Here is a 9,757-nt window from a genome sequence, read left to right as displayed (position 1 = left end):
TCAGTAGGTGTTGCTAGACCACCATGTGGATGGCTGGAATGCAGCAAGTATGCAAAGATGTGTGTCCAGGCCTCCAGACGGGGGAACAAGTTAGCCCATCTACCATGGGGCAGACCCAGGATACTAACCACACACGAACAGGCGAGTCTGTGCTGCCACATGACGGCGCTGGGATACGGAACATGGGCAAAAAGACGAGCTCATAGGGTGGGGTTGGGACCCCGCATGCATGTGAATAGGCATGCTTCACCACCAAGTTGAAGTGCTAAAATACGGCAGGTGTGGGACCAGGCAGTCACATACAGCCGCAGGATGGCGCTGGGACATGACAGGCCTGCAGACAGGTGTACCCACAGCACATGCGGCAGCTCTGGTCCTTGGCACTGGTGCTCAGGCAACCACGCAGTGCTAGGAGTTGGCAGGCTTAAGAGCAGGAGTGTCCAGGCCACTTTGGGGCAGCACCAGGACACAGCAGGTGTGTGGACAGGCATGCCCAGGCCAGTATTCTGTGGCACTGGGACACGGCTCTTGTGAGAAAGGGCAAGCCTGTGCCACCATGTGGTAATGCTGGGACACAGCACATTTGTGAACCAGGCTGCAACCTGTTGGGAGAGGCTCACAGCACGTGTGTGAAGCATGCACAGGCAAAAAAAAAAAAAAAATGTAGTCGTGCTAGGACATGGCGTGTGTGCAAACAGGCCTGCCTGCTGTCACTTGGCACCCCCCAGGGCACACCAAGGCAACAGGCCTGCTCAGGCTGTGACCTGGCAGCTTTGAGACACGGCAAGCATGCAAGAGGCGTGCCTGAGCTGCCGCATGGCTGCGCTGTGACATGGCAGGTAATTTGGCAGGCTTGCTCAGGTTACCCCGTGGTAGCCGAAGAACAGGACAGGCATGCAAGCCTAGGCCATCACATGGCAGCATGTAAACAGTCAAGCGGAGCCACCACATCGGGGCGCTGGGACGCAACTTGCCTCCCAATAGGGGAACCCACTGCCCCGTGCTGTGGCCCTGGAAAAATAGCTGTGATGTGAACAGGAAAGCCAGTGCTGCCACATGGCAGAGCGGGGGCTTGGCTTGCCAACAGCCGGGTGAATCCAGACTCCCACAGCACAGTGCTGGGTCACTGTAAGCATGTGAACTAAGGTGTCTGTGCAAACACACGCACACACGGTGGCACTTGGGACATGGCAGGCCTGAGAACAAGCGTGCCTGGGGCAACATGGAATGGCCCTTGAAAATAGCGTGTATGTCAGCAGGTGTGTCAAGGCCACCAAGAGGCAGCCCTGGGGCCCTGAAGGCCTGCAAAAGGCCTGCACAGAGTGTGACATGGTGGCATCAGAACATGGCACCCATGTGACAGGCATGCCCAGGCAGCCATTATTAAAGCACTGGACATTGGCGGGCCAGCAAACAGGTGTGCCAAGACCACCCCATGGAGGCACTGGGACGCAGCTGGAGTATTAAAAGATGAACACACCTCCCACATGACAACACTGAAACATGGATGTCATGTGACCAGGAGAGCTAGTGCTACCACATGGCAGCGCTGAGGCTTGGCTTCCATGAGAACAGGAAGCCCAGGACACCACACAGCAGTGCTGGAGCATGACACACATTTGACCCCCAGTGGCTCTTCTGCCGCCAGGTGGTACTGGGACACGGCAGATCTGCACACAAGGGATCCTACACCCAAACACAGTGGCCCTGGAAAACAGCATGCATGCCAATAGGCATGCTCGGGCCTCCAAGAGGTTGCACTGAGACGTGGCATGTGTGAGAAGAGGCGTGCCTAGACCATCATTTGATGGTCCCAGGACACAGCAGGCATCCAAACAGGTTACCTAGGCTACAATGTGCCAGCATTGGGACACAGCAGTCATGCAACATGCTTGCCCAGACCATCACACTGCTGGCAGAGTACCACACCTGACATGCGAACATATTCCCAGGCCATGGAGTGGTAGTGTTAGTACGTGCAGACTTGTGACCAGGCATCCCCACACCATCAAGTTGTGGCACAAGGATATGGCAGGTCTGAGTATAGACATACCCAGCCCCCACACCACACACACACACACACACACACACACATATGCACGCACGCACACACGCACGCAGGCACGCACGCACGCATGCATGCACGCGACTGGTCCTGGGACTGGGATTCAGCATGCATGCAAACAAGTGAGCCTAGGCCACCGTGTGGCAGCATAAGGACACAGAATGCATGTGAACAGGTGTGCCCAGGCAGCCTAGTGGTAGCCCTGGGACACAGCGGACAGACGTTCAAACATGCCTGTCCAGGTCACCACATGGTGGCTTTGAGACATGGCAAGTGGGTGAACAGACATGTACATGCCACCAGATGGCAGCATTGGCACACGGCAAGCCTGGGAGCAGACATGCCCAGGCCCCCACATGGAGACACTGGGACTTGACACCCACCTGGAGATGCCGGGACACAATTTGCAGGTGAACTCCCCTCCCCCACTTTGCAGCCCGGGAACATGGCTCCTGGGTGCACAGAGGAGCGGATCTGTGGTTCACATGTGAGTGGGCTCACCTAGACTTCTGCAGGACGGGGCCCTCACTCCGAAGGCTGGGGCACAAAGGTGCCTGTGCCAACCCATGGTTGCAGGCATGGGAAGAGGCACACTCCTGTCGACCTGTGGTGGCGCTGGGAAGTGGCGTGTGTTCCAACAGGTGACAATAGGCAGTTTGGGGATACAGCGTGAGCGAGAACAGGAGAACTATGCCATTACTTGGTGGGTCTGGGACATGGCAGGTGTACAAATGTCTATTCTCGCAATGTCATGTGGTTGCCCAGGGATATGTTATGTGTACAGACAGGCTGGTCGAGGCCACTGTGTGGAAGTGCTGGAACATGGCAGGTGTGTGAACAGGTGTGCCCGGGCGGCCACGTCATAGCACCAGGTATGCACAGGCCACCATGTGGCAGGCACCGGGACACAGAATGCATGCAAGCAGATGTGCGCAGGCCATCACGTGGTGGCACCGTCGAACACGGCAAGCATGCAAACAGGCATGCACAGGATACTACATGGCAACCCCTGGAACACGGCAGGTGTGGAAACGGGCGTGCCCGAGCCACCAAGTTGCAGTACAAGGACATGGTAGGTGTGAGAACGAGGATGCCCAAGCTACCACATGGCTAGGACACATTTGCTGTGTGACAGAAGAAGCCACGCTACCACACAGTGATACTGAGAATCAGGGTGCTAAACTCTGGTCATGCCTGGTTATCACAAGGAATCATTTCATCACTAGCCAAGATGCACTGAATTGTCTGGAAAGCCTTCTTGTTTCCTTAAAGGAATTCAAACTGAGGATAAACAAATAATTGGTTTGAAGTGAAGTAGATTATGTAAGGCCTAGAGATTATCCTGCATAACTGCAGGGCTAATGATCACCCTCCAAGATTGGATTAATATGCCTTTGTGACTGACATGACTCAAGCCTTTGAAGATGTTATCATCTAGATTGGAAAAGACCAACATATCATCTCATCAGAAAATAGGCACAGTAAAGTCAAATGCTTCTACACCCCTCTCCTCATGGTGGGAACAGGCAACGGTCAATAAACAAGAAACTTTAAATAGGAGTCTTCTTTCCACATGTTTAACAGTAAGATCCATAATTCAAATTTGATTGATTGATTGATTGATTGATTGATTGATTGATTGATTGTGTGTTGTGAATGCTGTGTGGACATACTCACGCCACAGTGTGTAAAATCAAGGACAACTGTCAGGAGACAGTTTTCTCCTTCTACCACATGGGTTCTGGGGGTTGAACTCAGGCTACCAGGCATGGTAGTGAGTATCTTTAGCTGATGAGCCATCTTTCGCTGGCTCCATATTTGCGGTGTCCAGCATCTAATTGTGGGCCGGGGCACGGCTCAGGGGGTAAAGGTACTTGTTGCTGAAGGACCCGAGTTCGGTCTCTGGTACCAGCATGGTGGAAGGAGTGAACCGCCTCCCACAGTGGTCCTCTGATCTCCACAGGGGTGCCGTGGTATGCAACCCCCCCACACCCCCCACAAAAAATAGTAAAACTTAAAGGCCTAACTCTGTGATTTTAAACAAGAGGTATCATAATCTAAAACGATTTCTGTACTTCGTAACTTAATTTCCTTCCGTGTAGGTTAATGCGGTCCCTATTTCTTGAAAGTCTTGGCTACGTATTTTCATGGGTGGTTTTATCTTATGGACTTCTAACCTATCCAAACCTTGTTAAAGCACCTGCCGTATTAGAATACACGAAATGTTTTTGATACACTGTATTATTTATCTGTGCGTATAAATATTTAGGAAGGGAACAGCCGGAAAAGATAAGCGCAAGGCTTGCAGGGACGTGCCTGTAATCTCAGTGCGTCGGAGGCAGAGGTCATCCTGAGCTACATAACCGGACACTATCTCAAAAATGGTATTTCATGTTAAAAGCTTGGAGGTCACTGTTGGATGCCTTTCTCTGTACCTTAAGTCTGCTGCCTTTTGTGTATTGGTCAGTGTGCAATTAACAACAAATCCATTCACTCGTGTTGGTTGGTTCATTGCTCGGAGTGCCGAAGCCACAATTGTTTTAATCTTTCCGAATTCTGTTTATTGATTGCTTCTGTGAAAACATCTCACTAGATAGCCCAGGCGGGCCTTGAACTTGCGCTCTAGCCTGAACTGGTCTCCAGTTTGTATTCTTCCTCCCTCATGTCCTGGGTGCTGGCAGTACGGTCGGTTTATTCGTTTAAGAAGCATTTCACTGAACCTGGATTTCTGAATGAGTTTTAAAATGGTAATCAGCTGACACCATTTCCATGCGAACTGTCAAAAACCTCAAGTTGGAGAGCATTTATTCATTTCAGAAGTCGTTGATTGGAATTGTACATGCCTACAGTTTTTCCACTTGGGAGGCTTAGTCAGCAGGGCTGTGAGTCCAAGACTAGTCTGGGGTACATGGTGTGTTTGTCAAGGGTAATCTACACAATTTTCTGTGTATTACACAAATCTTAAAAAATTAGCTCTTATCCATTTTTCTTATTTTGCAAAAAGAGTGAACAGTTAATAATATTTCACAGTGGTTCTTTTAAGATTTCCTTTTGAACATTTTATTTTTGTTCATGTGTAAGCTTGTGTGCCTGCTTGTCTGCATGTAAACCATGTACTTGCCATACCTGTGGAGGCCAGAAGAGGATTTTGGACTCCCTGGAACTGGAGTCACAGGTGGCTGTGAGCCATCCAATGCAGTGCTAAGAATGAAAGCCAGGTCTCCCACAAAAGCAGCAAGTTCTCTTAAGCACTGAGCCATCTCTCCAGCTGCGAAGACTTCCTTTTGATCTTCTTTAATCCGGTTTCTTCATACTTTGAAAGCAAACAAGAATGGGATAATAATTGGCATATATAATAAAAGAAATCGGAAAAATCAATCCTAGAAGTATGACTAACTGTATCTGTAGTCAACCTCAAGGATTCACAGAAAGTAAATTTTCTCATTGAGAATATTTGATATTCATTAAGTAAATACTGGTTGAATGCTTACTATACATCAGAAAAGTTCTGTCCTCAAAATATATAGACAGCTGGTCCTGGTGGGTCACACCCTTAGTCCCAGCACCCAGGAGGCAGAGGCAGGCAGATCTCTGTGAATTCAAGCCCATCCTGATCTACATGGGGTAGTGATTCTCAATCTGTGGGGTGTGGCCCCTTTAGGGTCACATATCAGATACCCTGAATGTCAGATGGTTTTGTTATACTTCAAAACAGTAGCAAAATTACAGTTATGAAGTAGCAATGAAAATAATTTTATGGTTAGGGGTCACCACAACACGAGGAACTGTATTGAAAGGTCACAGCATTAGAAAGGTTGAGAACCACTGGCATAGGGATCCAAGCCAGCCAAGGCTACATAGATACACACACACACACACACACACACACACACACACACACACGCACGCACGCACGCACGCACGCACGCACGCACACACCAAGGCAATGTTTGAATTATCTACTTTTACAGAGGACAACACCCAAAGCAATGATGTTAGGAAGGACACAGAGCATGACGTCAGGGAAGGAAAGGAGTTTCACTGAGCACGCATTACTCATCATTTCAGAGTAAGCCTATACGGATCGTAAAAGTCCACCAGATGAAAGGCAAAGGTACGAGAGCACTCTGGCCATCATGGAATATGTGCAGTTGGGTAGCTCCAAGGTGGAGGGAGCAGAACCATGGGCTGTGAAGTCCTTTAGAGGCCAAATCAAGAAGGTGAAATCCTGCTGCCCAAGCATGAGTTCCTGAGTTTCGATTCCCCGGCACCCACCTAAAAGCCAGGCATGGCAGCATGCACTGCTGGGTGGATGGCAGACAGACAGAGCTCTAGAGTTTGCTAGCCAGCCTGGCTGGACTAATTGGTGAGCTCCAGGTTCAGTGAGAGACCCTGTCTCAAAAATTTAGGTGGAGGGTGGGTAGTTGAATAGATGAGATGGCGCAGTGTTTAAGAACACTGACACTCTTCCAGAGTACTCGGGTTTAAGTCCCAGCACCCACACGGTGGCTCACAACCATCTGGAACTTTTAGAGGATTGGACCTCCCTCTCCTAGCCTTCCAGGGCACCAGGGATGCACATGGTGCACAGACATGCATGCATACAAAACACTCATACACATAAATTAATTAAAAAGATAAGGTGGAGAGTAATAGGGGAAGTCACATGATGTCAACCTCTGGACTCAACATCAGCACACACACATTCACACAGGCATACACACACACACAAGTAAAATCACAATTCTATAATTTGTCATTTTATTAAAAGCATTGCCTTAGGGGACTGGAGAGACACCTCAGCAGTTAGGGCACTTGCTGCTCTCACAGAGGATTATTGTTTTGTTTCCAGCAGCCACATGGCAGCTCACAACTAAAAGCCAGGCTGTAATTCCAGTTCCAGGGGGATCTGACACCCTCTTCTGGCCTTGACAGACACCAGGCACATACATGGTGAACAGACTACATATAGGCAAAACACCTATATACGTTATATATGTGTATATATAATTTATCTTATGTGGTAGAGTGTCTCATTCTCCCAGAATTCATGAGGTTGGGGTGGGAAGATTCTGAGTTCTGAACCAGCCTGTACTATATAGCAAAACTCCATCTAAAACACAGACCCCTAAAACCTCCAAGCAAGCCAAACAAACCCTCAAAGCTATCTTAAGGATTCGTTATAACTAACAGGATCACTATGGGAGACTTAGACCTCTGCTTCCCAAAGAACAATGAAATATTTACAATGATCCCCAGAAATTGCCCAGTTTAGAGATTGAAGAACCCCAGGATTACTGTCAAAAGAAACATATTTCTAGGGCATGGGTTCCTGGCAGTGCCAGGTTGGCTTTGTGAACATAATCAAAATGGTATGGTATTGTATAATTTGTGGTATTTCTTTCTTCTGGATACATCAGACAAAAACAGAATGCTAAGAGAAGGAATAAACAGAATTTTTAATTTACATGCATCAAATTTATTTATTTTTCACTATATGTATGTGTGTCTGTGTCTGGGTGTGGGTTTCTGTGTGTGAGTGGAGGTGCCTGTGGAGGTCAGAGAGCCCCTGGAGCACGGGGAGTTACAGGTGGTTGTGAACTGCCTGATGGGAGCATGGGAATCGAACTCAGGTCCTCTGTAAGAGCAGCAAGCGCTCTTAACTGCTGAGCCAACACTTCAGGCCCCATAAACAGTTTTTGTTTTTTTTTGGTTTGGTTTTGGTTTGTTTTTTTTTCCCCCTTCAGGTTGCATGTTTGCCTACAAAGAAAGTCTTGGCTGCCAGTTTTGCTGAGATACAGAGGGGTACCAATAAAGAGACACTTCTGCAGTGGACTCCAGATCAGTGATCTCGGGGCTGCAGTTCAAGCCGACCTAGCTGGCGACGAAGTTTCCCATCAAGAAATCTTGAACCGACCGTCTAGTGGCATTTGCTCGGTCACAAGCAGCAGTGAGGTCAGTTATGAGCAGGTGGTGTGTCACCTTGAAGCAGGCTTGGCAGATTCCTACGATGCCAGAACACGGGAAGTTTCCAGGAGTGGCAGGACGTCCGGCTGTTGTTATTCTTGGCCCTGCCCAGTGCAAGCAGAGAAAAAGCAGCTTGCTTATTAGGGGTATAAATAAAGGCTTAATTACCTCTAGTTGTGATCTGGTGGCCAAAGACATTCATTAGGCGTCTGATGTCCTGAGCCGGCAACTGAACCCCTTAGTAGCTTCCTGTGGGTGGAGTGCTTTGGTTCACTGAGTACGATTTCTAAACAGAACTCCCCTGGCCCAGCTTGAAGAGAATCACTCTTCTTTTTGACTCTTTTTCAGGGAGATTCAAGGGATGATTGATGTGTTTTGCATGAGAGTTGCATGCATTTGTGTTTGTTTGGGTAAATGCCACTGAGAAACGTGTGTGCACTTAATGTCGAATCACAGCACACTATAGAATTAGAAATTCTGACTTCCTAGGCCCAAGGGAGGGCCTGGGTACTGTTAGGGCTTGTTACTGTTATTTTGTAGTTGCAAACTCTTTTCAATAAACAAAGCATGTACCTTGTGAGAAAATTAAATAGTACAAGAGAGAACAGTGGTCAGGGAAGATCTTCTCAATCTCTTAGTTCCTCTAGTCTCCTTCATGCATGTTCTGGGCTTAAAAGGCCCCATTTTGGTCTTTTTTCTTTTTCTCTCTCTCTTCTTCTTTCTTTTTTTTTTTTTTTTGAGCTTTTGAGACAGCGTCTCACTCTTGCAGTCCAGACTGGGCTCGAACTCACTATGTACAGTAGGCTGTCTCTGAACCGAGGGCAAGTGCTGGGATTATAGGTATGAGCCACCACACCGGTGCTCCTTCCTCTTTCAGATGGAAGTGAAAGCAACCTCTACCTATTGTTCTGAACCTTGTCAGTGCCTGGGAAAAGCACTACAGACATGTCTATTAAAAATATTTTATAAGCCAGGCTTGTTGGTGCATGTCTGTAATTCTGCTACTTGGGAGGTAGGCACAGGATAATCAGGAGTTTAAGGTCCTTTGGCTACACAGTGGGTGTGAGGCAGCCCGAGTTACAAGAAATCCTTTTTCAAACAACAGGTAGCCAAGCATCATTTACAGACAACTGCAATGATGCATGACCTAACTCTCTGAAATCCACGGTGTGGGTAAGTCTACTCAAAAGTCCTCGACTTTGGGGTTTAAAGCATGGATATTGGATGTTTCCAGATAAAATATGGGATTCTCTATTAGATTTGAATTTCACATAACAAGATGATGTTTTAGTCTAGTCACGAGCCACATGGCAGTACTGCAGGTGATGAGAAGTTGTGTGTACGATGGTGGCCCCATAGGATTTCAGCTAGTAAAATCGCTGTCTTAGTTCAGACAAATGCACTTTGATGCAACCACCCAATGAGGTATTTCTCAGGAGATGTCCCCGTCATTAATCGATACATAATTGTGTAAGTCCATTCTATGCAATACTTTCAGATTCTGAACCTGGAATTTGAGTGGTAGTTCTGTATTCTTAGCTGCTAAGTTTGAGGGTCTTACAGAAGACATTTATTCATGGGGAGTTATTCCACCCAATATTCCCTAGAATGCTTTGTATTAGAGATGACCTAGGTGACATATAAGGACAAACTCCCTCAGAAATGTCTAAGACTTGAGTTACATTTGTTTGGAAATGGGAATTAGAATCTTAGCTAAAAGGGGCC

The sequence above is a fragment of the Peromyscus maniculatus genome, chromosome 6 (assembly GCF_049852395.1).
Source record: "Peromyscus maniculatus bairdii isolate BWxNUB_F1_BW_parent chromosome 6, HU_Pman_BW_mat_3.1, whole genome shotgun sequence".
Lineage (NCBI taxonomy): Eukaryota > Metazoa > Chordata > Mammalia > Rodentia > Cricetidae > Peromyscus > Peromyscus maniculatus.
Note: the sequence above shows the minus strand (reverse complement) of the source record.